Below are 10,867 nucleotides of genomic sequence, written 5' to 3' on the forward strand. Positions count from 1 at the left end.
ATTAGCTACGTGAACTTGAACAATTTCCTTAGTCTCTCTAAACGGTGTTCTACCACCCAGTTTTAAAAAATATTATCTATAAAATATGTTGAACAATTCAGGACTCTATTTACTTCACACTGTTATTCTGAAGAAAAAATTCAGGTAATATAGGTATGATTGCTAATAATATCAGAGTATTATTTGTAGTTGGGCATGGAAGCACATGGCTGTAAGCCCAGGACTTGAGAGGTGGGAGTAGGAAGATAAGATGTTCAAGGCTATCTGCAGCTATATAGCGAGTTCAACACCAGTCTGGGAACAGTGAGTTTGAGACCAGCCTGGGCTACATGAGATTATGCCTTATAACAACAGCAACAACAAAAAGTTCTATTTGGAAAAAAATATCACCATCAAAGTAGTTTGACCAGGGGCATCATTTGCTATGTTTCCAAAGGCTAAGATAATTAAAGTCTTCTAGTACTAATAGTGCTAAGACTTTACCTGTTCAGTGATGAATAAAATCCATCTCTTTTTTATCATTAATTTAACTTAGTCCTGTCAAGAAGAGCAATGACTAAAGATAGAATCTTACAAAACCTACTTATATATAGGTAGAATATAGAAAAGAAGGCATTACATTATAAAAAATGAAAACCACCAGAAAAGGAGGGATCAATAATACAATATTAAGTCAAGGGCATAGAGAAAATAAAGGCACATATTAGGTGGAGAGATTGGAATCTGAGAAAAGGCCATGATTCTGATCTGGTTAAATTCTAAGGAGAAATCAGGGTTGAAGCCAATATGCAGGAGATAATTATTTAATAATAGATTAATATGTATCCTTTTTTTTTTCTCACTGAGGTGAGCACCCCAACCACTCTGTGAGGCACAGACATTACTGATGGGGAAACTTATTCAGGCTTGGACATAGGTTCAAAATCACACAGCTATACAGATAGCATGGGAGAAAGGTTTGAATCCTGATCTGTCTAACTCCAAAGCCAGCAATCTCTCCATTAAGCTAGCCTATGGGTTTGGGCGTGCCACTGTTGAAGAATCTGGCAATAAATAAGGAATGGCAGTGGCAAGGAAGCTTTGGCTTGCTTGCTCATTGTGGCTGTGAAGAAAACACTGTATGGCTGTAAGTGGCAGTGATAAAAAGCTAATAGATCTGGAGTCCGAAACTGAATGCCAATCCTACTTTGTCCCTGCCACCCGCACACCAAGTGCCAAATTCTATAAATGGCTTCCTTGCAGTCAATGAAACGGGGATGGTGACAGGTGATGCAGTACCTGCAGAATCCACTAAAAACCTTCAAAGGGCAGTGGTAAGATTCCAATGAGAAGCCACATGTGAGAGGACCATGTAGGGAACAGTATGTGTGTTGGGGGCTATGGGGCCGAATGTGAGTGTGTGTGTGTGTGTGTGTGTGTGTGTGTGTGGTGGGGGGAGGTATGCTCCATGTTCACTGTCAAATAAAAGATCAGAGGTCCAGGAAAAATGCCTCTATGTCCAAAAGCAGTTGGCAAGGCCCTGAGCATAGGGGCGGGGGTGGGTAATGAAACAGCTGCAGGGCTTTGCAGGGAAATCATAACTATGAGGAAGGCCTTTAACAAGTATGCTGGAGGGCCAAGCTGAGCCAGACAACATCAATCAGATGCCTGCACAATTCTCTCCTCTCAAGAATGTTCTGTCTCCTGCCTCCTGACTCCATGAAAAGCTCAGGACTTTTATTACTTCTTTTTATATTTATCTCTGGCTTCTTGTTTTATTAGAAGTTGCCCTTTTATACCTTCTATTTTCACCTTAGTTACTCCTTTCCATTACTTTCTGTTCTAATCAAAAGCAATTTTAACTCAGTGTTCTGACACTGGAGTCATGAAGTAAATAGATTCAGTGTCTGCCACAGTAAAAACTGGTCTCTTTCCCACTCTTCAGTTTATTTTCCATCTTGCCCCTTTCATATAACTACAATGTGCTTCAATTCTTGCTCACCATTTGCAATGTGACACCTTTGTTATATTGAAAACTTTTAAGTAGAAACTGTAACTCTAAGGACCCCTGAATTTGGCATGGTAAACAGATAAACAAGTTCTTCATTTAGTCCTATCACCTACCAACTCTCTGAACAAAGGCAGAATATCTGGGACCCCAGCCTTCAAAGAGCAAAATGATGTAAATATCACTGGATCTGACATTTCAGGGGCTAAAATCAGAATGCTGACAGGACAACACAAGACTGACAATATAAAAATACATCTGAAATGATAGAGAAAGTGATGTAAAAGATGCACAACTCTTTTCCATGATTCAAGTATCAATAGTGCAAATCTTTTGAAAAGCATAATTAAAAAACAAGTGCACTGTATGTGCATTCTAACTGCAGATTCTAAAACTATTAAACTCACTGGGCCTCATGGTGGTGCATACCTTTAATCTCAGCACTTGGGAGGCAGAAATAGGCAAATCTCTGTGAGTTCAAGGCTAGCCTGGTCTATATGATGAGTTCCAGGCCAGCCAAGGCTATATAGTGAAATGATGTCTCAAAAAATTAAACTCAAAACAGTTATTTAAAAATGTGATTATGAATTAAAGAAACATATACATGTCTGTTGAGTGCTATTAGATCTATGCTAACACTGCAGATTAAGTGAGATAACCCAGACTCAGAAAGACAAATGTTGCATGTGCTCTCTCATAGCTAGGTGCTAGCTTTGAAAGCCTAGATATGCACATTTCGATTTGAAAATCCAGAGAAGTCAGGAAACTAATAAATGGCCATGGGGTGGGTAGGGGGAGAGGCTTCCTGGGAGGATTGATAGAATGCAGTGATATGAAGAGAGAAAGGGGAACATTAGAGTAGGAAGGATTAAATGGAATGGGGAATGGGAGGGCAAGGCAGAATGAGAGAGAATGGAAAGGGGCAAGAATCATTAAAGGCCTTAAAAAGCCATATGGAAAGCTACCACTATAGAAGTTACTTAAAGTATATACATATATATTATAAAAAGAGATTAAGGAGTTACCTTATAACAGGGACATTGCTGCTACTAGACATCATAGGCTAACAAAATAAAACCCCAGTGCCAGGAATGGACTCTCTTTCTCTTGAAGCTGTTGACCAGGGATCTCATAGAACCTTAAATAATATTGGCCATTGCCCCTGCTCTTGGTTACCCACCAGAACTTGATGGCAAAACCCTATTCTTGAAGGCACTACATTTATGAGCTGTAGAACAAACAAGGAGAAATCAAGCTGGTGCTGATTTCAGAACCTAATTTCTACTGGCTAGTGCTCATAGTGCTGAAAGGTGTTATGCATGCCACCAGAAGGGAAAAACAATTGTCAACTTTACCCAACTGTGAATACTGTGAACTACAACAACTGGCCTGGCAAGATAGGCCCACCAGTGCAATAGTGGCACAAATATTATGGGAGTAACCAACTACTCTAGAATTGGATTTAAGGTCTGCTTCATAGGATGGAATCCATACCTGACATTGATATCAGGCTTAGGAACCTGAGGCTAGACAGGTTGCAGGGCATAGGGGAGAGCCCAATTCTAGTTTTCTACTAAATAGCTATAGTATTAAACTGACTCCTAATGACTTATTGTTATACCCATATATTAATGTATTTCTCAACTCTCACTGGAGAAGTTTCCTTATATAAGAGATAGTGATTAACACAGAAACCTTATGCCAATGTGCAGAGAAAATGAGGCTGCTGTGGATGGAACCCAGGATCTAGAGTGTGCTAGACAAATACATAAATGTGTGTGGGTGCCACCATAAGTATGTCTTTTTCATGTAGTGCCCAGGGAGGCCAGAAGAGGGCACTGAATCCCCTGGAATTGGAGTTAAGGACGTTTGTCAGGTACCATGTGGGTGCTGGAAACCCAACCTGGTTTTTCTGCAAGAGTAGCCAGTGCTCTTAACCACTGAGTCATCTCTCTAACCTTCCTCCTGCCCGTTATTATTTTTTAAACACATTGATGGGAATGGCTGGGGCTTTTATGAGCAATTTCTTTGTGAATTATATATCATGAATCCCATAATGACTTAGTAATTGATTTTAATGATTCATTAGCTAGCAAGTTGATCAAGTCTCCCACCAACTTTATTGAAAGTAAACCAAGAATCAATCTGACTCATTCCTTTTTCAACAATGATGCCAATTTTCAACACTGTCCCTTTGGTATCCTGGAGACTTTTGTCCAACTGCAACACATCACAATACCATTTTGGATGGGTAAAAGGGAGGTCCATTGTAAAATGAGACAAGAAACCATTCCAAAAAGAATGAGAGAAAAGAACCTATATTATCTATTATGAGCACTTTTTAAACATGTAAACTTTAGAAATAAGAGGAAAGAGTTTGGAAATTGGTTTCTTTGCAATGATGCCTATGCCTGATGCTGTGTGGAAGTCTTTGTGAACATTAGGGGCACTCATACCCACTCTGAAGCATGCCTGCTATAGAGTGAAAACTCAAATATCACTTTATCAGTTCTCTAAACGTTTTTTTCTTTATCAAATTGAATTCTCACTTCTATTTATTAATAAGTAATATAAGTTACTGTTTAACAGCCACAACTTTCATACTATCCCCCAAATGTTTTAAATTTCAAGGGAACAGCTATATCAAACTCCTGCCTCTCAAGGCTCAGAGATCATTGCAGGGGAGGGGCCAGAAAAAGTCTAAGAGCCAGAGATGGTGGACGACCACTAGGAAGCATAGTTTTCCAGACAGCTAGTCAGTTACTCATATAAACTCACAGAAATGGTGACAGCATGCACAAGTCCTATGCATGCTCAAACTGGACAAAGACATGGGGAAATGGGTAAGAAAACCCAACCCAACCTAAGGAACTTTTGGCAACTGATGGCTACTGGGAGCCAAGAGGACAGTGTCTTTCAAGCATGGGACTCTTGGTAGGTTAACTAGTCTCCAGTGGATGGACCCCCACTGAGGGACATTTGGGGACACAACTTAGACTCTGCAGACCTTATTACACATGTGTATTAGAATACAGAAAATTGGGCAGGGTGCAGTTGGAGGAGGTGTGGGTAGGGGAGAGGATCTAAATACCATCAAATTATATTGTATGAAAATCATAAAAATTCAATAAAAAACCAAACCCTAACAAAAAACACTAAAACAAAACAAATTAGGTTGCCTACACATCAACTCATGAGGCAGAGTAAGAAGGAATTTGAACATACATGGTAATACTTTGATAGAGTGATTATCTGACTGCTTACAGATATTAGCAGGGAACATACTTGTGAGAGATACAGTTTAGAGTTACCATCTCTGCTTTGACATAACTGCTTTGTTTACTGCCTACCAACCAGCCACTTTCTCCACTCTCTACTATACTTGATTTTATAATTTCTCAAGAGAAAGTTGCTCTGTTTCTATGTTTAGTTGCTCTCACACTTAACTATGCAACTATATTTAATCATTTCCTTTTAAAAGAGGCACTAGCACTGTTTAAATTTATAACTCAAATCAGTAACATAGTTAAATTAAATAAGCATATACTTAAATTTATTAATAAAATGTTATTTTGGTACTTTGAGATCCAGTATGTATCATATTTACAGTCTATATAAATTTAGTCTAGCCACAATTTAAGTGCTCAATAGCAACATGTGGAGAGTGACTACCAAATTAGAATGGTGCAGCTCTAAACTGATTTGCTTTCATATCATTTATTTATTTACTTATTTGTGTGTTTGTGCATACGTGTGTAGAGAGGACAATTTGCAGAAGACAGTTATCTCTTTTCAGCATGCGTGTTCCAGGGACTGAACTTGGGTCCTTAGGCTTGGGGGCAAATGCCTTTACATGCTTAGCCATCTTGTCAACCAGATTGTCTTTTAAAATATTTTTATTATTTGTTTTATTTTATTATGTGTATGAGTGTATTGTCTGCATGTAGGTAGGTGTACCAGTGTCATGCAAGACCCTGGGAGGTCAGAAGAGGGCATCAAATTCCCTGAAACTGGAGTTACAGACGGTAATTAGCCATCATGTGGGTGCTGGGAATCAAACCCAGGTCCTCTGCAAGAGCAGTCAGTGCTCTTAACTGCTAAGCCAACTCTCCAGCCCCAGATTTGCTTTAAACTCTTGACTATGAGTTCTTTCACATCTTATTTTGTGGTGGGAGACTGAAACTTACACCCTTGCACTTGTCAGGTAAGCATTCTACCCATACACTACACACCTTTGATCCCTCTTTTGCAATTTTTACATATATTGGTTGTTAACCGTTCAAAAAACAATCTCAATTCATTCACATGTTCTTCAAGAATACTTTCAGAAAAGGAAACTTTATACCTTATCTTAATGACCACAATTTGTCAATTAATAACTAAATCTTGAGCTTTTCAACTATTGTTAACCTAAATTCCTAATTTGTTCTATGACTTTAAATTATTTTTATTTCACTTAATTTACCAAAGGAGCCAAGAATGGTTAACATAATAATGTTAGTCTGTATGCTTCAAACTTAATTGGATGGCTTTATAGATTCTAACATTAGACTATGAAGTAGAATATTTAAGAGTTTACTATGCATCACTTGTGATTTTAAAGTGCCCCTCCTTAGTACTTAATGACTGTAATCACTCTGAGCCATATGCATCTATTCCCATTTTACAAAGGAAGAAGCTGAGGCCCTGGGTTCAAAGTAACCAAAAATCACTGAACTAGTAAGTAGAGATCACGAAACTAGTAACAAGAGCCCAATGCTCTTTATATCATGACACAATGTCTCCTGGGACTCTGTCCCTAGATCCAGTGGGGAGAACCTTGCTACCATGGTAACACTGACTTGGCTGAGCAGCTGTCAAGACTGTTACACAACCTGTTTGTTCTAGCTGAACTGTCACTAGTGATGACCAGAAGTCAGACACCAATTTCTTAACAAAACATAGGATTATTCCCAATCTATTTCTAAATGATGCTTAGGGTGTATTAGAGACTCAATAGTTAAAATTCATGAAGCGCTGACAAAGGCTCCAAACAGAACATCTCAGTGCTATCCTAGAAGTAATCACGACCAGTACTAATTTGTTCACTTGAAAAAATATTAATGACAAAATGAGTAAACGAAAATCATCACTGACTAAACATTTTTCCTTGATTCCATGAAATTAATGACCATATGATGTTTTAAGAAAGGAATTCAAACAGAATCTAAAAGGGATTACAGCAGCAAAGTCATTTTCTGCTGCTGAGGCTTACATTTATGTAATAACCAATTTGAAGACTAAAGATCCCAGCTGCCTTTGGCAATACTCTAGGTTGGGTTCGCTTTAATGAGGCTATTTTCCTATAAATCACAGGAAAGTTGACCTCCTCAACTAGTGAGGACAGAGGCACAGTCAGACCCACACAAGCATGGGGGTTAACTGCAAACTTGTTACTTCTTTGATCTTTTACACATTTTACTACCATCCCTATACATTTTATTATCTTTTTTCACACTCGTAGAATTCCAGGCATTTTCTAATTTCTTTGAGTTCTGGTCCCTCTTTTAATCCTATGACTGAAAATCTCATCTGTCCAGTTAATGAAGAAAGGAAGCAGCATATCATTATTTGAGAATGTTTGACTAATGTAAATTTTTTCTCTTAATGAGGCAAATGAGCATTAATTAAAATCACTCTTAACTGTATTATTTACAAATTAATGAAATTTTGGTAATATATTTCCCAAAGAAAGAATTTTCAATTCTGATAAGTGTAATAAGCACATTAAAGCAGACTGTCCTGTTTAATGCTAAATTTAAAGTAAGTCAACATTATAAGTACAAATACCTATGTGCTATAAAAAAATTAAGCAAATTACTGTGAGAGCTACTTGTCTTTTTCTTTCATTAGGATGAGTTGGCAAGTAATTGTCTAAAATGTCATTATTAGCTGGGCTTGGTGGTGCACACCTTTAATCCCAGCACTCGGGAGGCAGAGGCAGGCGGATTGTTGTGAGTTCAAGGCCAGCCTAGTCTACATAGTGAGTTCAGGTCAGCTGGGACTACAGGGAGACCCTGTCTCAAAAAGACAAAAAAAAAGTCATTATTTACTATGGATTTAAATTATGAAAATGTCAGGTCATTTCTAATTCATATTGAAGTATTATAAATCATTGAGCTTATTAGTTAGATATTAATAAAGGTTTCAGGTAATTAATTCAATGATCTTTACTACTATTTATCATCTGAGCTATGAAGATGTTCCTAAAGAAAAGCATTTGCTTAAAAAGTCACCTGTGCGTAATACCCAACACTAGATTAAAAAAAAACCAAATTATTTGTCTCTTAGAAAATACAGCTCTCTCTCTGGGGGCTGGAGAGATGGCTCAGCGGCTAAGAGCACTGACTGCTCTTGCAGAGGACCCGGGTTCGATTCCCACCACCCACGTGACAGCTACAAACCATCCTTGAGTTCCAGGGGAATCTGAAGCCCTCTTCTGACCTCCGCAGCATTGCATGACATGGGTGCACTCATATACACGCAGACAATACACTCATACACATAAAACAAAAATAATAAAAAAGGAAACATTAAAAAAAGAAAATACAGCTCTCAGTCTTCTATACAAGGTATCACTCAACCACGAACATGTTAAAAATCTGTTTTGGGATGCAACTAATAAAATAGATTGTTAATTATACAGATAAAAAGAGAAGGCAGAGGTGGCTGAAATCCCAACCAAATAAAGTTTCAGTGTTACAAATTTTCCTCAACTATATGAATGACTACTCAGATCATATTTTGTGCATGATCATAATTGAAATACAATGTTCCTAATGCCTCTAAAAGTTACAATTCTTTGCTTGCTTTTCATTTTGGGAAATATAAACAAAAAAGGGAAAGAGCAGGGTATTTCACTCAGACACCTAGGCTGGAGAGATGGGCTGAGGAGTTCAGAGCCCTGGCTGCTCTTCCAGAGGACCTGGGTTTGGTTCCCAGCTCCTACATGGAGGCTAACAACCATCTGTAACTCCAGTTCCTAGGGATCTGACGCCCTCTTCTGGCCTCCATAGGCACTGTACAACACAGGTGCACTTACACACATGCAGGTAAAACACTCATACACATAAAATAAAAATAAATCATGAAAAAAACCCCTAAACAACCAGACACCTATTTCAACATGGTACTCCTCACTTTATAAGAGAAAATTGGAGAAACACTAGTTTATGCTTCAATTACTTTTCAATATTTCTTAAAAAGCATACATATCATGAGCACAAGGGTACTCTGTGAAATGATAAAATGGATGCACTTGTTAAAGCTCACTGAACTGTAGACTTAGATGGTTTTATTTTATTGTACATAAATTATTTAATAAATTTTAAACAGTAAAAGAAAAAGCTATTACAATAAAATAGGAGTTCAACTAATATGTCAAAGTAAAAATGTTATGCACATACCTAGTACATAACATTTCCTGATTATGTTATCTAGATTTACTTTTTATTTATTGATTGATAGCTGAAAATATCCCAAAGGACATGTACCAGGATAGATTGCCTTACTACCTACTTCTCTCTCCCAAACTTTTCTCCAGTATGGAGCCACTAGTGGCAAGAAATACTGCCAGTAGTGTAAAAAAATTTCCTTAGGAAACAACTTGTGGTCTGTTTTAATTTATAAATTAGCAAATGATCAAGACCAGGATTCACTATGGCATAGTGAAATTATTACCAAGGTTTCTAATCATATAAGTTTCTCCAACCAGTCATAGAATCCGTTTGTCAACAAAACCTCATATAATAGTATAAAACAGTTGAACACAATGGCTCACATATGGATTCCCAGCATTTGGGAGGCTAATGCAGAACTGCTGAGCATAGGCTACAGAGTGAAATTCTGTCTGTAAAAAAGTATGAAACAAATTTATACCAAGAAAGTACCAATGTGTGACATTTATCTCAGAAAATACCAACAAAAATAATAAGTTATTCCTTTAATAGATACTTTGAAATCAGGGATATAGATAATACCACAAATTTATACTGTAAACCACCAATTTTTTCATATATTTTATTTTGTTGGTCTATCAACAAAATCCAAAATTTATATCAAGAGATACTTGGTAACTAACAGTTGTGTGTAGGTTAAACAGCTATTGTTTTAGTCAGGAATTGGCCACAAAGCTTTGAAAAGCATAAGAACAAAGTTTTTATTCCAAAATCAAATCACCCAACAGTTGCTGAAAGTGGTTTAAAAAAAAAAAGCTATGTTTTGTACACAGTGGAACTCTGGGCTAAGAGACAAAGGGTTTTGAAAAGAATATATTTTCCCTCTGTTTTAATAAACTTTAGGTACGTATTATACTGTCCTGTCTCTGTAACAAACTTTTCATTTGATATTTTCTACAAACCAGGAAGCATCTTATATAGTACTCAAAATGTAGTAGCTATCTAAGATGAAAATTTAAAACTTATTGGGTTCAGAAATCATTTAAGGAAGTCTGTTGAAGTAGTAAATGTTCTGCCCCAAAAGATTCTGTAGTAAAATTTAAGGGAAGAACAAAGCCAAGATGACTAAGTCCAGATCGGAATAGTCAATTGTCTAGTCTCCTCCTGCTTGTTACAAAAACAATACATACTCCAGGAAGCTCAGGTTTTGTCTTACACTTCAGTAATGGCACAATTTTGAGAATAATCATTTCTTGGATTAAAAAAGTACAACCTTTATATCATTTTAGCTGTTTGCTGCCAAATGTAACACTTTACTATGTGAGGTGTGTGAAACTACCATTAAGTATACAGCTCTTTGAAAAATCATAGGAAGTTCCCTTGGGGACATTCTATGTAGTCCAATTTGCTGTTTCCCATCTTGATATCAAAACTAATATAAATT

General features: G+C 37.2%; 1 protein-coding gene across 6 annotated transcripts in view; it reads right to left on the minus strand.

The window, feature by feature from the left end:
- The window catches only part of Cask (calcium/calmodulin dependent serine protein kinase), a 430,362-nt gene that overhangs the window by 252,810 nt on the left and 166,685 nt on the right, over positions 1-10,867 (minus strand). The gene's annotated exons all lie outside the window — the stretch shown is intronic.

The sequence above is a fragment of the Nannospalax galili genome, unplaced genomic scaffold (genome assembly GCF_000622305.1).
Source record: "Nannospalax galili isolate Female #2095 unplaced genomic scaffold, S.galili_v1.0 scaffold270, whole genome shotgun sequence".
NCBI lineage: Eukaryota > Metazoa > Chordata > Mammalia > Rodentia > Spalacidae > Nannospalax > Nannospalax galili.